The sequence below is a fragment of the Crassostrea angulata genome, chromosome 7 (assembly GCF_025612915.1).
Source record: "Crassostrea angulata isolate pt1a10 chromosome 7, ASM2561291v2, whole genome shotgun sequence".
NCBI lineage: Eukaryota > Metazoa > Mollusca > Bivalvia > Ostreida > Ostreidae > Magallana > Magallana angulata.
This window is the reverse complement of record NC_069117.1, coordinates 49,824,751-49,850,101: the sequence shown is the minus strand read 5'-3', so window position 1 is coordinate 49,850,101 and position 25,351 is coordinate 49,824,751. Positions and strand designations below refer to the sequence as shown.

The following is a 25,351-nucleotide window of genomic DNA, read 5'->3' as shown; positions in this document are numbered from 1 at the left end:
TGGTTACCATCAGTGTCCATTTCCATTAAAATATATTAGATATGAAACAGATGACGCAGACCCTGTAACAATCTGTGTGAATTTCCATGGGTACCAATTGTGCCCCATTGTTAGCAGACCTATTTTTGTATTCTTATGAAGCAGATTTTTTCGAAAACTATTACGTGAAAAAAATATTCCACTCGCTGTGGCCTTCAACTCAACATTTTGGTACATCGACGACGTATTATCAATTAACTATTGTTATTTCCATACTTATGTAGACTCGATATATCCCATTAACTTGAAATAAACGAGACCACAGAGTCTGCGTCATTTTTTTCATATTTGAATATTTTACTGGAAATGGACAGTGATGGTAACCTAACAAAACTCGATGACTTCAATTTTTTCTATAGTCATCTTTCCTTACTTATGTAGCAATATAACTTCATCACCTGCAGATGTTGTTTTTTCTCAGTTAAATCGATACACAGGGGTATGCTCTTCGTATGAACAGTTTCTAAGGCGAGGCAAACTACTGACAAACAAGTTGATAAAACAGGACTATCAACAGTCTCGTTTGAAGTCATCTTTGCGTAAGTTCTATAGTCGATACGACTTTGTCAGTACAATCATCAACTGGGTTGCATGCTGACTGACGTTTTTCGTACTAATTGTTATACCATAATTAATCACCTAATTGTCTACGGACTTTTCCGGTTTTTCTACCATTACGACAAGGAGCACACGGCGGGTGTGACTTGTCAGCAGAGAGGGCTCTCTCCCCCTAGGTACCTGATCCTACCTCTCTCTTTTTAGACGTCCGTGTTGCTCTGCTTTGGATTTGTATTTCGTTTTATGGATTTTTTAGATGGTTGACGGTTTGTTATTGTCATTTTTTAACTTGTCAATCTAGAAATATAGATTTAATCTCCTGTCTTATAATACAAGGTACTATTACAGGTTTTTAGCGTTACTCTTGATCTTTATTTCATGCTATTAACAAAATTTATGACGACTTTATACACTATCATCATTTGTTTCCAAAATCAATGAGGTAAGTCGTAATTTTTATTTAAGGCTTGGTCCATAAGAAGTTTAACACAACATGACCTCAAAATAGAGGGTGTATATTAAAATATAAAGAGAATGGATCTTTAAAGCATTGATTGATTCCTTGCTTCAGCCCTTCTTACTTTCATAAGTTAGATTTAAAACGCAATATTTTGATATAAAAACTTTCAGCAAAAAACTCGTTATCCTGTTTTTACATATATAAATTGCGTAAACTTTAACAACGTTAGAACGTCCCAGAAATAAGTCATTATGGGTTTTCAAAACAGACTAAAACAAAAATTGTGGAATAAATCTTAGATGTAAAATATTTTGTATTGACAACTCAATAATAATATTGAAAACTTCATAAATCATTTAATATCTGATCATGTGGATAGGCTACAGCTGTTCAGCTGTATTATATTTATATGGTTTATAAGGTATTATATACAGCGTTATTTTCAGTATAAATTTTGAGGTAGGGTCTTAAAATTTTAATTGTTTCACTTATCACGAAGTCTTGTGAAGGTTTTTTAAATTTATTTTTGTGGTTTATTGTGTTGGGTGGAGGGGGATTGAGAGTCTTTAGTGTACAAATCCCATACTTTCTATATGGAACAAATAAATGATTGAAATTCATACAAGTAAAATGCAATAAATGGGATAAAAATTAATTATACAAAACAATAAAAGTCTTTCAAGTTTGAACTTCGAACACTCATAAACATTTATTCGACATAAAGTCACTACTGTACATTCATGTAATATTCATGTATGTAAATCATTAAATCATTACATGGTCAATCAGAAGACAAAGATACTTCAAAGAATGATTCCGACAAATTCCGGTGGTAGTAGTTTACTTCAAAAATGATGTGTTAGCATATTCTTCAGCTTTTTGGGTCACGGATTTGTCATCACTTGATTCTACAAAAAATTCCAACAATTCAACCAAAGTTGACAATATGATTTGAACTAAATATCAAATGGATGAATCTATATATACATTATTTATATACCTTACGAGATCTACGTGCTTTAAAGGAGCATAGTCACGATTTGAGCTAAAAATGCTTTATAAAGGTATTTTTAAAGTGGAACCAAGTTTGGATGATGGCTGTTATAGCATGAGCGAGATACAGTCTTCAAAATTCTTCAATTCTTTGTTTTTGTAGACAAAGATCATGCTAATATTTTATAGTTTTATTTCATGCAGTTGACATGATATCAATTTATTAATTGATAAACTAATATGCTACTGCACAATCTATTCTGATATCTTCAAATGATGATCATTGTTGATACTGTAATGATACCGTTACAATGATTTCCGGTGCGAGCATTGGTGCTAGCGCAGCATATAATAAATTGAATACTTCAGGTACATATGTAAAAAAAAAAACAATAAAAAAATAGCAGGGTTTACCAAAAAGATGCAATAGCGTGAAAAAAAATTAATTCTATGTCTTCTCTTGCTTTTAATCATTATTTATGATTTGATTACTACTCTGTATAAATTTGAAAGTTTCTTAATATCAGCAACAGTACGAGTTTCTTTTATTGATCAATGAAAATAACTGCGGTTCTATTCTACGTCGGTCATTAGACTTCTTTACATCGGAATAAAATTGGAACTACATCTTAACTGTTTTTAATAAGAATGGCATATAAGTTATTGTTTTATGACACCATACATTTGTATTACAACAGCTGAAATAAATAAAACAATTGTTGTCAAATATGTAATTGTACCTTTACTTTTCAGTGGAATCATTTTCTCCATGGCCTTTCCTTCTCCATCATTATCAACACTTTTTTGCAATTTTTCATATAATTTTCTACAATCAAAATAACAAATGTTTAAGACACTTTCTGACATATATGAATTAAGCAGATGGATGGATAGATAGATAGATAGATAGATAGATAGATAGATAGATAGATAGATGATAGATAGATAGATAGATAGATAGATAGATAGATAGATAGATAGATAGATAGATAGATAGATAGATAGATAGATAGATAGATAGATAGATAGATACTCGTTTTTTCCATGATTATCTGTAATATAAAAATAATTTTAAATAGTGTTAATGCAAATTTTTACAAAGACATTATTTTAAACAGAACGATTATAATACGAATTTTCTTTACAATTTTTTCTTAAGTAAATACGGTTGAATCCTCTATTTAGTACATTGTGTATAAGTGTAGAGAAGTCATGGAATATTCTTTCATCTTGGATCAAATGAATTATTATGAAAAATTATCATAAAGAATCATACTTTTTAAACCATCCTTTCGGTTCATAAACAAGAGAGAAAATGTATAATTTTATCTTAATAAGAAAGATTTTTCATCAACTTTTATTGAAATATTTGCAATACCTTTCTTCAAAATATCCTCGTATTGGCTGGGGTTTTCGTTTGGTGCTAATTCGTCATACATGTTCCTGCAATAAACGCATCAAAAAATCTAAATTTGAAAATATAAAATCATAATTAATAAAATTGGACTAAACCTATAATTTTTTTCTTTGAATAATTGCACTCGCAGTGTGGTTCTAAAAATGAAATATTTACATTATTACTTATTTTTCAACAGAATACTTACTGCATACGATTGTTGTACATATTAAATGTAATAAAATGATGAATCATTTAAATTTACATATAACAATGTGACATACTTATGTTAATTGTTTTATTGAAGAAATATACAAAAGAGTAATCGCAAACAAAAGCCATACAATAACAAATTCAGCATTCATACCAACTCACACACCTTTCAGTATGTTCCTGTCGTTCTGAAATGGAACAATTAGACTTTTTAACAATTTGTTAATAATGTCATTCAAAATTTATATTTTTTTTAACATATATGCATCTATACAAAGATATATTTAGAAAAATTAGGCTTAGTATGTATTTTGTATCAAATAATGGTTGTCCTTTGAAGGAATTTGACAAACATACAAAATTGGTTTTTGTTTTTAGTTTTAGACAACCAATTAGATTTTTTTATAAGATAATTTCAATCCCTATTCATATTTTATATAGTTATCGAATGACTACAGTGGAATAGATTCAGATAATTTAAAATATAAAAAAAGAGAGAATAATTAAAATTCTATTTTCAAATTAAGTCTTTACCTTTTATGGTTGTATAGTTCGATGTTTTTTTTGTTTGGGTCAACTTTTATATCTCTGATTTAAATAGATATCACTTAATTAGAAATTATATAATAACAGATGTATACCAATAAAATATATAATTGTTTCAAAATACTTTGACATTGTGTTACGCAACGGAAAAATTAATTATTAATATCTCATACCTAGAACTTCAAAGAAATTATATATACACAATATTTCAACCTAGCAGTGTAAGTTTAAACGCCCATATATCATGATTTTTTTTATCCAAAACTGAAGAACTTTATAAAATGAGCTGCAACGTAGATTAAAAATCAAGGAAAACTTAAACGTCAAATAGAATCATTCACATAAATTATTTTTTTTTGCATAAAAGCATATACAAAAATTTGGTTAGCTGTTTAAATGTAGTTCTACGAAAATTTCGGGTTGACAAACCGTAGAGCTACAGGTCCACTCATACAAAACTGTATATTTGTTGTGCACAAAACGTTGCGTACGGTTTTAGACCTATTAAAACCTAATTTTAATTGGAATATATTCTGTAAAAATGTTCATACAAAAAACCTGAGACATTTTATAATAATTCGCTTTACTTTACTTGCCTCTGAATAATTTTTAACCCTTCTCACTAGTTCCGTAAAAATTGTCGGGTTTGTTGCCAGGCAAAAACGGCGACTCTTGATCCTGACTTGAATTTAACATGCTTCATTTTCCAAGTCGTTTGGGTAGTGTTAGGAAACACGTTTATGGCAATTTAAGTGGTGAACCAGTAGCAAAATGACTCATTAATTTATTGTTAGAAATATTACATAAAACATTTCTAATTTAGTTTAATAAGGCTAAACCGTGTGCAATATATCTATATAGTTTGTTTGTATGGATGAAACTTTACAGTCCGTCAACCCAAATTTTTCGTAGAGCTATAGTTCTGCAGTTAAGATTTAGTAAGAGATTGTATCAAAAAACTTACATATTTCTTTTTTCCAATGCTACAATAGATCAATATAATCATTTTCTTTTAAAGGTTACGGTGGCTGGACACACCAATATATTATTTTATTTTTTACTAAATGAGATTTCACCAACAATAATTATTTTATAAATTTTTTTTTGTAATAGAAACCGGAAAACTTGTTTTTACTTCATACAATATATTTTAATATATTTTAAAACTAAAGATTTGCTCTCGGTGCATTATACTATATAATAATCTATAAAATAAACTCTATTACATTTTTGATAAATTAAATATTGATGAAAATGAAAAAGATTGATTGAGGCTATTTATTAAACCAATGGATAAAGTCTATAAATTTCACGAAACACCAATATTTTATTTGATGTTTTAATAAAGAATCGTTTTTCAAATATGATTTCACAAAATAGAGACCGATATTGGCTTTTAGTTATTTTGTTTGATTTTGTTTGCATATTTTTAGTAAGATTTGGATAAAAATGTTTTGACTGCAAACAGATAATTTTAGTCTTAACTGATGTGTAGTATTATTTTTAATAAATACATACCAAATATGGCCTGTTCAAGTTTTTTAAATTATTTTACAAAACAAAAATATTTCTGAAACATAAAAACGTTATTCTTTTATCTCTAAAACATAAATTATAAAGAAAAACAAACAGTCGCATAAAGCACTAATCAAACAATGATATTTCATAAAGAAATTAAAACGAAAATGCAAAACCTTTTTTGAAAAATTGAACCAATTCTGATTGAAAAAACTGACACCGATCAAAATCTTTTTAAAACTGAAATTTTGCAAAAATACTCCAGTTACAGAAATTGATATCAATTAAGAAATCAATAAAGGAACAAACCATTTTATAACCAAACAAGAGGCCAATGGGCCACATCGCTCACCTGAACAACAGTTCCTTGTAACATTCTATTTCATAGCATATGTTATTTCTATTTTAAACTTTAAACCCCTTTCTGGGCCCCCAGTATTGGTCCGGGGTTTATGGTTGGCTTTAACAACTACACTATTTGAGAACCCTTGCATTGTAATCTCACAAATTGTAGCATTGTAGTTCTCAAGAAGAAATTTTTTTTAAATGTTCCATATATATTTCTATGTTAAACTTTGAACCCCACTTGGGGCCTCAGTATTCGTCTGGGGGTCTTGGGGCCCCAGTATTAGTCCGGGGGTCACAATTTTACCAATTTAGAATCTACAATAGCCAATGATGCTTGCATAGTAATCTCACAAACTGTTGCACTGTAGTTCTTGAGAAGAAGATTTTTAAACATGTTCCCTATATATTTCTATGTTAATTTTGAACCCCTTCTTGGGCCCCAATATTAGTCTGGGGGTCACGGCTTCCACAATTTAGAAACTTTACAATTTGAGAATGCTTGCATAGTAATCTCACAAATTGAAGCATTGTAGTTCTCCTCCATAAGATTTTTAAACATGTTTCCTCCTATCTTTCTATGTGAAACATTAAACCCCTTCTCCTGGGGCCCCAGTATTAGATCGCTTCTATAATTTAAATTGTTTACTATTTAAGGATCCAAGTAAAGTAATCTCACAAAGAATGACATTGTAGTTCTCGAGAAGATTTTTTAAAAACATGTTTCCTATATATTTCTATGTTAAACTTTGAACCCCTCTTGATGCCCCAGTATTACGGTAGTCCGGGGGGTCATGATTTTAACACTTTAGAATCTACAATTGCCAAGGATGTATGCATAGTAATATCCCAAACTGTTGCAATGTAGTTCTTGAGAAGAAGATTTTTAAACATTTTTCTTATATATGTTAAACTTTGAACCCCGCCTGGGGCCCCAGATTTTGCCCGGGGGTCACACTTTTAACAATTTAGAATCTTCACTATACATACAAGCTTATGTATAAATATTTGCATTTCTGGTGCAGTGGTTTTTGAGAAGAAGATTTTAAAACATTTATCATATTTATTTCTATGTTAATCTTTGAACCCCGTTTGAAGCCCCATATTTAGTACAGGGGTCATGATTTTTATTATTTTGCATCTTCACTATACATACAAGCTTTTGTATAAATATTGGCATTTCTGGTGCAGTTGTTCTTGAGAAGAAGATTTTTAAAAAATGTTCCTACATATTTCTATGTTTAAGTTGTAGTCCGGCCAGCCTGGGACCCCAGTTTTGGTTTGGGGGTCACAATTTTTATAATTTAGAATCTTCACTATATATACAAGCTTCTGTGTAAACGTTAGCTTTTCTGGTGCAGTTGTTTTTGAGATGGGGATTTTTAAACATTTAACCTATGGTTTTCTATGTTAAACTTTGAACCCCGCCTGGGGCCCCAGTTTTGGTCCGGGGGTCACAATTTTTACAATTTAGAATTTTCACTATACACAAAAGCTTTTGTGTGAATATTGGCTTTTCTGGTGCAGTGGTTCTTGATATAAAGATTTTTAAACATTTATCCTATGGATTTCTATGTTAAACTTTGACCCCCGCCTGGGGCCCCAGTTTTGGTTCAGGAGTCACGATTTAGAATCTTCACTATATATACAAGCTTTTGTGTAAATGTTGGCATTTCTGATGCAGTGGTTCTTGAGAAGAAGATTTTTAAATATTTTTCCTACGTATTTCCATGTTAAATTTTGAGCCCGGCCTGGGGCCCCAGTTTTGGTCCGGGGGTCACGATTTTTACAATTTAGAATCTTCACTATATATACAAGCTTTTGTGTAAATCCTGGCATTTCTGGTGCAGTGGTTCTTGAGAAGAAGATTTTTAAACATTTTTCCAATGTATTTCCATGTTAAATTTTGATCCCCGCCCAGGGCCCCAGTTTTGGTCCGGGGGTCACGATTTTTACAATTTAGAATCTTCACTATATATACAAGCTTTTGTGTAAATATTGGCATTTCTGGTGCAGTGGTTCTTGAGAAGAAGATTTTTAAACATTTTCCAATGTATTTTCATGTTAAATTTTGAACCCCGCCTAGGGCCCAAGTTTTGGTCCGGGGGTCACGATTTTTACATTTTAGAATCTTCACTATATATACAAGCTTTTGTGTAAATATTGGCATTTCTGGTGCAGTGGTTCTTGAGAAGAAGATTTTTAAAGACATGCACCCTATTTTCATTGTATCGTAATTATCTCCCCTTTAAAAAGGGTTGTACCCTTTATTTTAACAATTCAGAATCCCCTTTTCATAAAGATGCTTTGTACCAAGTTTGGTTAAATTTGGCCCAGAGGTTTTTGAGAAGAAGTCAAAAATGTGAAAAGTTTACAGACGGACGGACAGACGGACGACAGACAACGGGTGATCAGAAAAGTTTTGGTCCGGGGGGCACGATTTTTACAATTTAGAATCTTCACTATATATACAAGCTTTTGTGTAAATATTGGCATTTCTGGTGCAGTGGTTCTTGAGAAGAAGATTTTTAAACATTTTCCAATGTATTTTCATGTTAAATTTTGAACCCCGCCTAGGGCCCCAGTTTTGGTCCGGGGGTCACGAGTTTTAAATTTTAGAATCTTCACTATATATACAAGCTTTTGTGTAAATATTGGCATTTCTGGTGCAGTGGTTCTTGAGAAGAAGATTTTTAAAGACATGCACCCTATTTTCATTGTTTCGTAATTATCTCCCCTTTAAAAAGGGTTGTACCCTTTATTATAACAATTTAGAATCCCCTTTTCATAAAGATGCTTTGTACCAAGTTTGGTTAAATTTGGCCCAGAGGTTTTTGAGAAGAAGTCAAAAATGTGAAAAGTTTACAGACGGACGGACAGACGGACGGACGGACGGACGACAGACAACGGGTGATCGGAAAAGCTCACTTGGACCTTCGGTTCAGGTGAGCTAACAACCTGAAATATTTGCAAAATTGTGATACATTCCAGCTCGATGTGATTTCGTTCATGATCGGTTTCATTACAATTTAGAATAATAAATCCAATTGTAAAACACATTCAGAACCTCTCTAAATTCAAATTTTAGTGGGTCACACACCGCATGCTAGGTGCTTCATGGTTTTATTGTTGGGGATAACTCGGTTAGATGTGATTTTAAAGACGACCCAATAAAGTGCATTTTATTGAAATGAAGACCATTGGCATACATTTACCTTGTATTTCATACCTGTTCATTTATGAAGCTGAAGCATTTGGATTCAAAATAATAGCGGCTTATTGTTTTAGCTATATTCAAACGAACTTTTAATAGTAAGTTTTCTGATGCTATGTGCTGACTCTTTCGTCTAAACACGCATATCAAATGAAATTGTAATGATCTTATTTTTGAAAACAATTTAATAAATCTATAAAACTGAATTATACTTTTATAAATTTTTGACGAGTTTCCGGATTTAAGTTTTTTGTTTTCTTGTTCAAGTTGCAAACTATATATGAAAAAACAAACAAGAGGCCAGTAGGCCTTAACGGTCACTGAAGTAGCATATAACCCATTCACGAACTTGTCGAGGAGTCTCATGTATGCAAATAATTAGGTTTCATTCTGGAGTAGAAAATTATAAATTTGTAATGACGACCACCTCTCTGCCTGAAATCTTTGAAAATGAATTGTGAAACCTCTAAATTTGGCGAAAAACTTAAAGATCTGGTCTACAAAATCATGAATTCAATTTTCCTTTCAGGTGTATGGGAGTTAAGAAGATAATTTTTAAACATTATATGCATTAACACCTATGCTTTCATTTTGTCCCTGCCCTAGAGTCAAAACCCATACTCCAAGGGACATGAAATTTAAAATTTTAGTAGAGGACTTCAATTCGTGGTAAACATGATTATAAGTCAGTTTTTCATATAGACGTGTAGAGAAGAAGATTTTTGAAAATATATGCGTCAACACTATTTTGCAATATTGCCCCCCCCCCGCCCCCAATATCCTGAACCCCTGACCCAGGGGCCATGAATTTCACAATTTAGGTAGAGGAGTTAGTGGACATTATAACCATGTAATCAGTTTTTTGCCCACATTTGTGGGAGTAGATAAGAAGATTTTTTAAGATTTAATACATTTTTACTATATGGCCATAATGGCCCCACCCTAGAGCCTGAACCCCCTGACACAGGGGCCATGAATTTCACTTTTTGGCTCATGGACATTATAACCAGGCATTTAGTTTTTAACAATATATATAGGAGTAGAGAAGAAGATTTTTGAAGATTTAATACATTTTCACTATATGGTCATATTGCTCGCACCCTATAGCCTGATAGTCATGAATTTCACAATTTTTCGGTAGACGGCCTCATAGACATTATAATCATTCATATAGTTTTTTAGAAATATATATCGGAGTAGACAAGAGGATTTTCTAAGTTTTAATACATTTTTACTATATGGTCATATTTTCCCCACCCTATAGCCTGAACCATAGTCATGAATTTCACAATTTTGGTAGAGGGCCTCATGGACATTATAATCATGCATACAGTTTATTAGAAATATATATTGGAGTAGACAAAAGGATTTTCTAAGATTTAATACATTTTAACTGAAAGGCCATACTGGCCCCACCCTAGAGCCTGAACCCCTGACACAGGGGTCATGAATTTCACAATTTTTGTAGAGGGCCTCATGAACATTATAATTATGCGTTTAGTTTTTAACAAATATAAATGGGAGTAGAGAAGAAGTTTTTTCTAAGATTTAAAACATTTAACTATATGGCCATCTTGGCCCCACCCTAGAGCCAAAACCCCTGACCTGGGGGCCATGAGTTTCACAATTTTGGTAGAGGGCCTCATGGACATCACAACTATGCAACCAGTTTTTTCCTAACATGTGTGGGAGTAGAAAAGAAGATTTTAGAAAATTTGACTTTTTTTCATATTCGGCCCTACTTGTGGCGCCCCGGGGTGGTAGAGCCATGAATTTTACAATTTAGATTGCTCTTACCATAGGGATGCCTCACACCAAAAATGGTAACAATCAGCCTTGTAGTTTTTTAGAAGGAGTTAAAAATGTAAAATTGTTAACACACGACGGACGACGCACGACGACAGACGAAAACAGATAGCAATAGGTCACCTGAGTTTACTCAGGTGACCTAATGAACACAATGTTGTGAAATCTTATTTTGACGTTTAATAATTTTTACGAGCTTTGATAACTCACTTCTAGGTATCCGATCGAACTGAGCTTTACTACTGATCGTTTTACAAATCAAGCAGCGGTTTAATAGTCTTTAGACAGTGAATTTCTAAGTGATTTTAGTGTTATATATTTCAAAATATAATCGATATGATTCTTTATGAATATACTGTTGGATAATTGTGTCAAATTAGCCTTAATTGTGATTGTGAAAAAAAAATAAACTGTCAAGTCAGCATAAGTCCGGTATAACTGTCCATGGAAAACTTGATTTGTGGTAAAGAATATAAATATATTACCTATTTTAAAGATACATGTGTATCGTCTGTGAACAAAACACACAACAATCAGTATAATCGTAACCAACATCAGCGATCCTCCAACACTTCCAGCAACTACCGCTGTCAGAGAACTTGCTGTTTCTGTAAAAAAAGCATTCATGATTCCATTAATTACTTCTCATAGTAAAATGGAGCGGGGTATTTTTTCCATAAAATCAACGCAACTCATTCAATTATGAAAGTTGAAATACCTGATCACACAAATATATAACAAACATGAACGCAACTTTGTTTTTACGGCAATTCAACAGAAATATCGTGTGGCAATACCAATAACCATTATTTATCTTCTTTTTCTTTTTTGTTTTAGTGGGTTTTTTTTTGGAGGTGGTGTTTTGTTTAATTTATTTTTTTTATCATTTAAACTGTTGTATCAATGTTGTTACAATGTTGAAAACACGACATTAACTGAATTTAATATTGATATTTGAATGTTCTATCTGAAAAAGTAAAGAAAATATGAATACATAATCTTTATGAATTCTCATAATTTTCAATCATTAATACTACCGGTTTTAAAAGGGCGAACGATCGTATGATATCAAAATTTGAAGTAGCTATGCATGTCTGTAGAGCTAACCAACTCGTTTACCAGGCTTCTCTATCAATTCAAGGCTGTGCTCTTACAGAAAGCTCATGAAGTTTAATTTTGAACATGTAATTTAAAAAACAATTAAAACGTTGAATATATGGATACAGAACATCTAATTGATGGGTCTTATGCATTCAAAACACATTTTCAAAAACAAATGGTATTTTTAAAAAAAGGAAAAATGATATACATGTAAATTGGCATTGCGTGCTGAGTACGGGTTTGTATTAAGATTTTTAATGCAAAGTATGATTAACGTTTGTGTTATTTTTAGAATTATACTTGATTAATGTAAATTTCCCTTTAATACTTATTCTTTTTCTGGTTATCTTTCAACGTTTTAGTGTCGGTTGGATAAATAGATAAACATTATGAGAAATAAATGAATATTACTTAGAAAGTAATTTGTTGCATGATTCATTCTAGCTATTTGAAAACTGAAAATTCTTATGTATAAGAATTCAAATTACACAGGATCAGTTGACAAATAATTCAATATAACCTTTTGCGGTGGTGCAGCTGATGGCTTTTGAGAAACTAGATCCATGACTGTTCTTTGCCGACACAGAAAACCAGTACGTCACTGACGGTTGAAGACTGCTAACGTAAGTAACATGAATTTCATTTTCACCCTTGTCGTTTAGACCATTGTAGAGATTAGTTCCATCATGGCCACTCAGAGTAATCACAGTAAAATTCTGAGTGTCTCCACCATTGAATGACGATATCCATTGAACTATGGCTTCTGTTACTTTACATGTTACTTTTATATTTCTGGGAAGGTCTGGTTTTCCTTTATATACACAAGAAACCAGTAATGCCATGGTAATATGGTATGAAATACATATATGTATGCTTTAAAGATGCTTCTTGCACATGAATAAGACACTGTTTGAAATTCTCAAAACACTAAAGACTTTTAAAAATGTCAATTACTTTTAGAACTTGTTCCACATACAAAACAATTTTAATCAATATCCGTTTAGCAAATTTAGTTAAACTAAAATATTATGTCCAAAACAAGATGTGTTCCCTTTTTAAAAATTGAATAAAAGTAAATTACATGTCTCTATACTTACTTTGCTTAATTACATTAACAGTTACGGTTTTTTCTCCAAACATGTTGCTCGCTCTTAAATAATAAACCCCAAAACTACTTTTCTCAACAGCATGTTGTCTTATTCGAACTGTGAAGTTATTCACTTTATTCTCTGTGATGGTGGTTATCATCTGATCGTTCCTTGTTCCGTTTTCATACTGTAACTCGTATTGAGGCTCTGGATATGCAATTATTATGGTTGAGAACTTAATGCCGGTGGTGCAACTAACTGCAAGTGTTATATTTGTGATATCTGGCGTTGGTTTACCTATGAAAAAGCAAAATATATGATCATACCTTCAACTTTTCATTGTGTTTCCACTTTGGTCAAAAATTTTCTACATACAAAATATTTATTTATACAAATATGGAAGGATTTTTTTCCCGATAAAAATGTACAATTCATTACGGATTGATAAATAACCTGTATAGCGAAGGCAACTCACAACTTTATTATTCACTACATTTCCGTTATACATAATTTATCAATATGTATCACTTTTAGTATGTATCAGATATGTTTCTTTTCGAGTGTTTTCCTCAAATACCGTTCACAATTACATGTATTATACATGTTTACATGTATGCGAGCTTGTTATTCGATTACTAAATTGCGAGTAAATTGATTGATATTGTAATAATTTATATACTTGGTATCATTGTGAGCTCTTATATCGGTCAGTGAAATTTAAATAAATTTTACCATATAGTTTAAATATATGTGGGAAAGCACAGTCTTCAGAACAATTATGTAATCATAAATTCGATTGTTTTATTCCGACTCATGCAATCAATAAAGTTCAAATGTTAGGGTTTGTACGTAAAAAAAAATCTACACATGTTTGTGTCTATTCAGTGTAGCATGAACATAGACAATTACTTTTTTGAAAATGAAATATTAAACAGGATTGTGTTTTCTTGTGTAAAATTGTCAAATTCATTGCCAAGTTCATTTTTTTTTGTAACAATAAAGTACGATAATCCTAAACGGTAATAGGGATAACTTCAATCTTGAAATTTCAAACACGTGATACAAAATAGAATAAAAAAATGAAATTCTCAAAACTCGTTGTATAAAAGTCATATAATATCATATATTCATTGTTCAAATAAAACGAGCAAAGAATTAGATATTGGCAAAGTAGTAAAAGACATATCTCGGACATATCCAGTAAACACGTTTACACCCAGCCATATAATGAATATTGCACATTACAGTTAACAAAAAAAGATTTAGTACTTATCGTTATTTTTGTTTTCTTCCATTTGTTTTTAAACATATCCTTGAATACACATTCTTTGTTAAAGTGTATGTAACGCATGCCACACTATAATGTCTTTATTCAACCTGTTCATAATAACACTAGGGAAACAAACAACTATTTAAAACACAATAACCGATATCGTCTTACTTGCAAAGGTAAAAAAAAAAAGAAAGTTGCTGGGCAGTGAATGGGAATAAAATCCGAGTTCGAATAAAAAACATTGACGGCTTTAGCTGATTAGAAAGTAAAATCTTCAAGAGAGTACTTAATTATGATTTAATTTCATGACATTTTCAAACGCGAGTTTTATTTGTGTTAGTTGCTTATTTTTTACACGATCTATTTCATTACTTTCAATTATTTATCTACTACGTTGCACGTAAAACCCTTATGTACATGTATGTCTACATATCCATGATATTAAATTTTAAAATAGATATTTAAGTTTAGGTTGAATATGAATACATCATTGTTGTTACTATAATGTATCATGAACTGCAAATTTCATGTCAGAAATCTGCAGTTTAAAATTATAATTAACTCTTTAAAAACAAAAATATATAACGATTGATAAAGTTCTATCAGTTTTTTAAGAACAAAATCTATTTAGAGACCTGTTTACATTAATAATGTCCTATACATAAATTGGTTCGCTACATATTCCTCATCTTCGCTAGCCAAGGGTTTTCGGTCCGCTTTGCTCCCCATAAACCCTTGGCGGATTTCAATATGAAAACTCGGTGATAGGCTCCGCTTTATGATTGGCTGCAGCTGCGAGTAGCTGATCCAATCACAGTGCATGTAAATATAAACTTTAAAAGAAAACAATCGAGTACAGTGCTTCTCCAACGATGGTCTAACCAGATCGCTTTAAAAGCTACATGTATCTATTTTACTAGGATTGAACATGTAGCTCTACAAACTTGTCAAGGCTCGCGTGATCAGCATGGGAAGTAAACATGGAAAATGTAGAAGTTGCCTATCCCGTTAGTATATATATACGTCCCTGCTTATGGTTATTGCTTTTAACGATTCAATGATCTTTGTTTTATTTAATTTCTTTGGTCCGCAATATTCACGACAGCGATACCTGGTTTTATAGCATGAAAACTTTCATATACATGTAAATCGGCGACTTTCTCACTCCGGTCCTTACAAAACACGATGAATAAAACAATCTGTGCTTTCCCTTCGTTATTACTTAATTCGTATTTAACATGTTTAATAGCATCGTTAATTATGTTCCGACATTCGGTAATCAGCATGTTTTTAAGTTGTATTAATACTGTAGTGTACGTGTATATAACCCGTTGTTTAATTCGATTAAAATGTAAATATGCAAGGGGCGCAACTCAAGTTGCTCGCTAGATAGCGCCACCACATCACCGAGTTTTCGTAATGAAATCCGCCAAGGGTTTACGGGGAGCAAAGTGGACCGAAAACCCTTGGCTAGCGAAAATGCATATTCCTCAGTGGATGATTATTTCTTGTGATAGAATTTAATAATTCATTTAAATCTTTTTAAAACAAAGATTGAAGTCCATTCTGTATTATTTTTAAAGCACCTTTTTGCAAAGTTTTATTTTAAAGATACAGCTCATATTGCATAGGTGTCGTTTTAGTTAATATTATATTAAATTTATCTAATTTTGACATTGTTAAACTGTATATATAAAATATGCATTATATCACTGTGCCTGCAAACATTGAATATGATATCGTTAACATAATTATTACAATATATAAGATGTTCTAACATTTGCTATTTTTCATTATATATATATATTACCCGAAAAATTAGTCAAGTAGTAAAGGGTTTTAAGCTAATAAGGATCTTACAGTTTACAATTAGTTCCACCCTTGCTGTCACTGTATTCCCGATTCCATTACTGGCCACAAGGGTATAGTTCTTGGTATCTGTACACGTGGTGTTTTCGATAGTGTATGAAGCAGTTTTCACTGTTGTCTGGGTTTTCAAAAGTTGTGTTCCATTATACCAAGACGCATCTGACAAAGGATTGCTTACTATATATCGAGTTATTGTGAATTTCTCACTCTCATTTACTACTTGTAGTGATCTCCTCTCTATTGTGGGTTGGTCTAGAAATAAAATAACCAATAACAATAGCAACTTTTAAGCTTGATAAGATTATATTCTTTGACCAGCATGCCTACAATGTAAACTGTGAAAGGATTGTCTTTGATATGTATATATCTACACAAGCATAAGGATTTAATTTTGAGAATTAAGGATTGTCATTTTTTTTCTGTGAAATGGTTTATTTTTTATTTGTTATAATTTCAAGAAATAATTTGTATTGGATATTGGTATAAATAGATGGTAAAGTAGTATTTAATCTTTAATTTTGCGAAAGAGCGACAAAAATGTCTCCTTAATTCAATGTGCATATGCAAAACCAGATACAGTCTTATTTTCAATTACTGAAATGTGTTATATAAACGCCCAAGCTGCAGTAAGATTAGGTAGTCCACAATACAGGGTGTGGTTAACACAGGTAAAAAAAAGGGTTGTTTCACTCTGTAAAAAGCTCACTTTCCCTTATAATTAGATGAAAGGTTAAGTCTGTTTTGGATAATCGTTTTCATATAATGTTGATTGATTTTTTTTATACAAAAAGTACAAAAAAGTAACAGTAAACGATATATTGCAAAACTTTTATTTAAGATTTGGAATCTCTTTCACATATTCCCTAAAGTATTACATCATATGGTCGACTCATGATTAAGAATGTGTTAACGGCTATTTATTATTTAACTATCAGCCTAAAATAAGAGAAAATGTTCATTTAATAAACTAATTGAAATATTTGATATACAAAACGCCATTTTGATAAAACGGTGACCAAACTAGATTATTAAACAATTAGTTTTCTTCATAAGTCTACTAAGATACTAGTTAGCTCAAACACATCATCATTTTGAAGTCTTTTTACCACCTTGAGAAATGAAATAAAAAATGACGAGCTCGCGCCCACGCTTCGACATGACTTGAAAATAAAGTGTTATGATGTTCCCTATCTTTAACGAGGCCGAGTACAGAACGAGTACGCACGCTTTCGCGCAGCGTTTCATTTGTATTGTGACGTCATCTTTTTGCTTGGTTGACGCCATGGCGTGATAGTTTCAACTGCAGATATTCAGCGAAAATTGTTGAAAATATCTCGTTTGATGCGTAAAAATAATGTTATATTGTGGAATAAACATAAATGTCTCGAAGTATAAGCTTTATTTGGGCTCGGGTCGAAAACGTGAAGAGGGTTCAGCAAGCCTAGCCTTCTGTCACGTTTTCTTAACCCGCCTAAATATAGCTAAATTCATATATTTCAGACAGTAACCATGTATTTTATATCAATGACCCTTAATATGTGATGTTATACATTTTTTTATTACTTAAATATGACTGAATGTTTTAATAATACTATTTAGATCACCTTTTCCGCTTTTGTCAAATAAAAAATAGCCATTACCTGACGAATCTGGGAAATTGGGCATACAAAAATCAACTTTGATAAGACCCCTGGAACAAACCAGGAGGTAAAAGGTTGTTTTTTTATTTGACCATTAGATGCCTTTTAGCAATAACTTTAATATGAAGAACAGAAAAAGAAATCCCTAGGGCAGAAGTTTTGAAAAAATGTAAAAAAAAAAAATATGCAAAATTGATACATTTCAAGCAAAATCCCATAGGGTCCTATGTTAAAGATTAACACACTTTGAGATGACCCCCTAAACAAACGGTGTGGTAAATGTCTTATTTTTTAATCTTAAAATAATGATTATATCAGTAGAAATTCATGTAAAAAGTTTCATCCAAAAATCTCGGGCAGAACAAATTAGCCTCGGCGTTCCAAAATGATAAAAATATCTCACAAAGAACATTGACGATCATGGGCTGACTGTGTGTTCCCTTCTCCCCAATATTGTAGTTGTTCTCTGCTGTACATCTGTATGTACCAGAACTGGCTCGCTGTATGTTAGGTATATGTAGAGTGGACCCGTTCTGTCTAAATCCTGGGTTGTCTACCTTGATCCAGTAGAATGTGGTGGAGTTAGGATTCCCAGGGGTAGCCTGACAGGTGACTAATAAGGCTTTTCCTTCTACTATGTCTTGTTGAGATAGCGTCTTTATTGTTGGTGGGTCTGCATACACAACATGTAACGAGATCAATGGATATTTCAAAATATATTAATTACAATATCAAGACTTTTCAATTTCGTGCATGTTAGTTAATAGTAAAACAATGCCCTTTCTAGTGAATGGTATTTAAGACATATTTGTTTTGTTCAATTAATTGGCAAGTATAATATCCATAATTCAATCTAATTAGCTATTTCTATACGCTAAACAAAACCTATGTAATATTATAGAAAGCTTATCACAGAAGAACACAAACCAGTCTGATGCACATAGAAAAACTTCTCATTAAACCTATGAAATACAAACACAAAATATTTTATAATTTTGTTTTGAACATCATAATCAGTGACCTACAAAAAACATTGACGTCCATGGACTGACTGTCTGTTCCCTTCTCTTCTTTATTGTAGTTGTTCTCTGCTGTACATCTGTAGGTACCAGAACTGATTCGCTGTATGTTAGGTAGATGTAGAGTGGAACCATTCTTTCTGAATCCTGGGTTGTCTACCTTGGTCCAGTAAAATGTTGTCGAGCTAGGATTTCCAGGGGTGGCCTTACAGGTGACAGACAAGTCTCTTCCTTCTAATATGTCTTCCTGAGACAGCATATGCACTGTGGGTGGTCCTGTTATTTAAACAATACTGATATCAATGGATAGTACGTTATTATAGCATTTTCCTTGTAACATGAATATTAAATTGATTGTCTTTCTTTTGACACAATGGTATCTATTCTTCCTATGAAAATTGGACATTTTAATTGAAATGAATGTTTGTTGTTCATTAACATTACATGTATTTTCTAAAATGATAATTTCATAATTCATATTGGTTGAAGTTTCAGGCAGAAATATCAGAAAAGAAGATTTCTGCAAAAAAATAAAATTTGATAAATAGGGCTTATATTGTTTTACGTTTTCCAATCTAAAAAAAAAAGATGTATGTCAAGTGTTAAATCTGTGCACGGGATATTGCGTGCGCACGAAATTATAAGTCTCGTGCAATAGAAAACAAGTCATCAGAAAATAATAACCTTAGCTAGTATAGTTAAAAAAAACGTTTCTTCCTAAATATACCTACGTAGGCATGCACATTTTTGCATTACTGTAATATATATATATATATATATATATATATATATATATATATATATATATATATATATATATATATATATATATATATATATATATATATATATATATATATATATATATCATATTGTATTTGATATACACCATGAATATATATTTTTATTATTTTCGTGTTTCTTTATGAAAATAAAATTATAACAAGTATAAGCAATCATGGCCACGAATACGCACATTTGCATATTTGTGTCCTTACCTTATACCTTATTATTACATGTACATACTGCTTAAAAATTACTTTTAAAACAACATTACAGTAGACGAAACCCTAAAAAAAAGCTCGTAAAACTAAACCGATCTGTTTATGAATGAAAAATTATCAATAGTTCCGAAGTACCCTCATTCGCGCAGAAAAAAATAAACCAATTTTATTTATGATATGAAATAGTACATACATTGAATACTTGTTTCAGCATTTCTTTTCTATCAATTCATATTACAGGACGCAATTGATATATTTAAATCTGTGTACTTTGATCAATTTAATTTGATTCCTACAAAAACATCGACTTTTGATTATCGTTAAACATAAGTTATTAGTGTCATATTGATTCGTTTTACTTATTCATTAATCACTCTTTATCATCAGAACAAGAAGTTAAAAATCAAAACATATTTACATTGGTTATTTATATGTTTATATTACAATCCATTTATTATTCATAACATGTCTGTCATTTGAGGAGTTGGTGTTATGTGATATTTTTCACACGATTTAATCATTGTAACATAAAATAACTCGCAAAGTCAAGAGTCGGAAAGTTATGTAGAATCAAAACACCCTTCCAAGATAACCTTATCAAACTTCATCTCGACTAAAACCATTGACGGAACGAAGAATACACGATCTTTTATTTATATTCTTTTAAAAAGTCAGCATTATCTTAGTAAATAATTATAAGCTCGTTTGTACATATAGATATATACGTATTAATGATGATGTATATAAATAAAGTATATCTTACTTGCTATTTTGATGATGACGTCAGAACTTCTGTAACTAGAATTAACCACATATTCACATCTCCACAACGACCCCTGTTCATATTCTGTCATGTTTTCTGCTGGTATAGTCAGAGTGTACACATAATCTGACAGACATGCGTATGTGTATCTAGGGTTTGCACTCGGATTAACACAGTCATTATTGAGATATCCGATTAAACCACATAAAATATTGTTTCTGTAGAACTTAACCGCTTTGACCGTTTGTTCAGGGGGTACAAACATGCTACAAGTCCATGTATAAGCTTGTCTCAAGGAAGCAAACTCTGAGGATCCCGTCATGTTGAATTGTTGACCTGAGTTAAAAAAAATATAGTTTGTTCAAAACAAACTGTTATACCGGTATTTCAAATCTCTTTTTAATAAATTTTAATGAAAATGTAAGGGAGTTTAAAAACTCATCGCATTTGTGAGCTTGTCTCGGATATGAAAGTAAATACTTGTGCCTATTAACATTGAAACTCCAAACTTTAAACTCCAAATAATTTGGTTTTATTAAGAAGCGGTCGACAACTTCCTTTCTAGAACAATCCTTTAGCTGTTAGGTGGTCAAAATTTCAGTTTTATGTGCGGCAAAATAATATATCATCCCACCCGCCATCCTATTATCTAAAACATCAACTGTGTTTCCTTTTGTTTTTTGGGGTTGGGGAATTTTTTTTTAGCTAAAGATGATCAGCTTCATTAAACATGTACCGGAAGATGTCGCGGTGGATCATGCTGCATTTAGCGTATTTCTTCGCACATTAACGAAACTAGAGGAGTGCAACACGCAGGGATGGGGTAATTGAAAAAAGTATTTGTAATTGAGTGTAATTAATTGCATTTTTCAAAGTAATTGAAAGTAATTGGTAATTGAGTCTGTCTTCAATTACAAGTAATTGAATGTATTTAAATACATTCCAAAAATATTGTGTATTTTCAATTACTTTTCAATTACATCTAAATTACTTTTCTCCAAGTTTAAGATATAATAAAGGTGTCTTATAATGATAAATAGATTTTATACATGTTTGGCATATACAATACTTAAATGTCCCGTAATGTTTCATATGTTTATACAGTATGACACACTGCCCAGAGCAATAGGTAAAGATCTAATTTTGTGGAGGTGTGAACTCCTTTAATACCCAAGAACCCCAATTGATTTTAGACTGAACTGAACGGATTTTAGACTCAAGGGAATCAAAATATCTCATTCTTGTGAATTATAGCAATTATTATTTATATACTGATATGCTGTACTGCCAAAAGTTGTACTTTCTCAATAAACATAGTTTTAATATGTGAATAAAAATTAATTCACTATAGAGAAAATATTATTCAGAACCAAAAATGAACTCAATGGTACTTAATGAATTTAATGTTAAAGAAAATTTTCAAGAAATCTGATCTGAACTGAACTATACAACCTTTAAAAAATTAACCGTACATATAGCCCTGTATATCTTAATGTCGTTAATATATGTATATGTTCTCAAGATTTAAAAAAATAAAACTAAAGTATTTGAAATGTAATTAATTACATTTATCAAAGTAATTAAGAGTAATTAATTACATTTTAAAAAATCAATGTAATTGTAATTGCAAGTAATTGATAAAATTGTCAATGTATTTGAAAGTAATTAATTACTTTTCAAAGTAATTGACCCCAACTCTGGCAACACGTTTTCTTTCTGTCACTTCGTTGCTTTTGTATTTTGACACTGTTGCGCTTATGATTAAAAATACAGTGTTGTATGGACATATGTTGCATTTGTATTTTTCTTTATTGATAATGATTTTTGTCGATATTGATATATTTGATTTATGACATTCGTATACTTTTGACAGACAGTGCATGGTTCGCTTAATATTGGTCGTCATATTTTGTATTAATCGTTCATAGAGGGGCAGTCCCTACCTTTGATTTACAACAGCCTGTTGCGCAGAATAAATTATAAATAATAATACATTTAGATATTCATTTTAGTTTACCAGGCATCATAGACGATACAAATTATGACTACACTTCTTACATTTAACCATAAAAAAATGTAGTTCATTTGGAATTTAAAGGAATTTGGAATTTAAAGGGAGAAAAAAAGAAAGCCACCATTTCTCAGTTTTAGTTATATCAAAGTCTCATTTAGAGAAAGTTGTTAATTTTTGCAAGTATCACATCTGCTCGGATATTATAAATTATTAATTTTGTCTTTATGTGGCACCGACAAAATACAATCAATGAATTTTTACAACATTAGGTATCATATTCCATATTTCTAGAACATAGTATTTATAGGGAAATGGAAACGAATTTATACTGATTAACAGTGCAAGAAAACAACACCAGCATCTGACTTCTCATAGCATCATTTTGATAAGGAAACACTTAAATTAAGCTTTTAAGTGTTACTTGAGACAGATCATATTGCAATACTTTATTTAAGCATGTCCAACAATTGAATATTTCCTCAGACGATAAAATTAATAAGAAATAATTAAGATTGAAGCTATGTTTTAAGTTTGAATTTAAGTTTGATTTGTATGGATTTCAGTTCATAGATAATTGTAATAATGAATGTGCCTTCACTTACCCTCACCCTCACAAATGGTGATCGGCAAAATATGCGGTTTATATTTAGTGTTCAAATATTTTCAAATTGAAAATGGAAAACAATAATGGACTTATATCCCGGTACATATGGTGATTTATAGACTGATTGGGGATTATTGACCTCAGTAGATAATTTATATGCTGTCTTTGACATTCTCATGATAATGATCAGATTCAGTATTTCTTGTAATTTTTGCTTTCTTATGGCATTTGTATAGATATGAGACTGTGTCAAGTAGTCAAGATGTCTTACTTGCTTTAACCACTCTAATGCTTTTCAGAAGATTACTGCTAGGTGTCAGACCGTCATGTAAAGAATATATCCCAGCATCTTTTGATTGAAAATTTCCAATGCACACTGACATTATTGTTTTAGAAACGCTACAGTTAAATGATGATTCATTTCCAAAGTTATTTGAAAAGATATAAGTCGATTGTCCATCAAACGATAAACAGAAAGGCAAATCTCGAACTCTGATTGCGTAGGTGCCAAAAGAGTTGTTTTTGAAAAAATGAAGGCAGACTCCTGCTCCTACCTCACAGTATACTGTATAACCTAAACATCCTGTAAAAATTAAATATGCTTAGGAGAAATATATTTAAAACCTAGCTTGAACATAATTTCATAATCAACATTGCTTATACTGCATGTATTAATCTTAATAAAAATAAAAACAGAAGTTGAATGTGTTTAATTCATATCTAGTGTATTTTAATGTCGTTTGACCTAGTTTTGTGCGAAGAAGGAAGAAACTAATCCCTTTTTGGTCATGATAAATATGAAATGTTTTACTTACCCTCTGTAGTCAAAACAATGAATAAAAACCACAACAAAGAATCAATATATGTATTCCTTCTAATGTTTAGGTAAACCATAATTAAAGTTAGAAAAGAACATTAAATTATCAAGCCTCTTTTCTGACCGGGTTTATCTGTTTACCACCTAAATCAACAAGGAAGTTTTTTTGTGCTTTATAAAATCATATCTAACTTTCACGACTGAATTTTATTTTTTTTAAATGACAAATGAATATGCATTGGCCTCTTTATTAAGATAAATAAACTTAAACGGGTTGGCACCTGAAATACCAGTAATGCCAATCATCTAAAAACATCTTGGATATAAAGATTGGGACCAAAGATCGTCATTTATTTCATTTGTGGCCTTTGTCACATGTGGGTTTTTTTTTCGGGGGGGGGGGGAGGGGGGATATGAGGTCTCAAACAGAGATGATACTTTTCCTGAAATTGTTGCTTTTTTGCAAGAAATCAAACAGATATATATAGTTTGAACTATTATTTAGTTGTGATTAAATATAGTATGAAAATAAACACATGTAGTGACTGTAAAAGAATGTCAGACATATCGGCCCAACGACACCTCGGCCCAACGACACTTCGGCCCCAGGACACCTCGGCCAAGACGGGTAGGCCCAAAATTTGAGACACCTCGGCTCACGTAAAAGACATCTCGGTTCAAGCAAAATTAAAACAAAATTATTTGATTTAAATGTTTTTATTTTATTAACATATATATATATATTATCAAAATATTACATATCAAAGACGTGTAAAAAAAATTGAATTAATAAAAAATGAGACCATTAAGTTCTAATTGTTAAGCAAACAAGAAAGTAAAATTAAGAAAATGACGACAATTTCGACAACGACAATGACACTTATTGTTACACAAACAAGAGGATGCAGCACTTTCTTTTGGAGTCGCAAACGCGTGTCACGAGTGACAATGAAGATTTAATTACGAGCAGTTAATTATAAGATGATCTAATCACCGAAGTCCATATATATCCTTTCAATGATTACCACCCTATATCAGATTTACAAAATCGTCAGAGAAACAACACATCAT

The 25,351-nt window shown here is 31.3% G+C and overlaps 1 pseudogene; it reads right to left on the bottom strand.

Moving 5' to 3' along the window:
- Window positions 1-1,539: 1,539 nt before the first annotated feature.
- Window positions 1,540-24,427, bottom strand: LOC128156252 (hemicentin-2-like; annotated as a pseudogene).
- Between the last annotated feature and the right edge of the window lie 924 nt (window positions 24,428-25,351).